Consider the following 236-nt stretch of genomic DNA (forward strand, 5'->3'; position numbering starts at 1 on the left):
CAAACCTCTTCCTCAAATACTACGTTCGCTTGCTCACAAGCACAGACCAAAAAGCCAACCTTAAAACACCAGCCCTGCACCCTGCACTTGTGCTGCCGTGGATGGAAGGGCTGCCAGTACTCATCCTGTACGAGCAGAAGAGGTACTGCCTGTATGGCACAAGAGGGAACAGCAGCAAACTCTGACAGCCCTGAGCTGGTGATGCTTTCTGACAGAAGGCTGCTGTCATTTTCTGC

This window comes from Pterocles gutturalis, unplaced genomic scaffold (genome assembly GCF_000699245.1).
Source record: "Pterocles gutturalis isolate BGI_N339 unplaced genomic scaffold, ASM69924v1 scaffold47950, whole genome shotgun sequence".
Taxonomy (NCBI): domain Eukaryota; kingdom Metazoa; phylum Chordata; class Aves; order Pterocliformes; family Pteroclidae; genus Pterocles; species Pterocles gutturalis.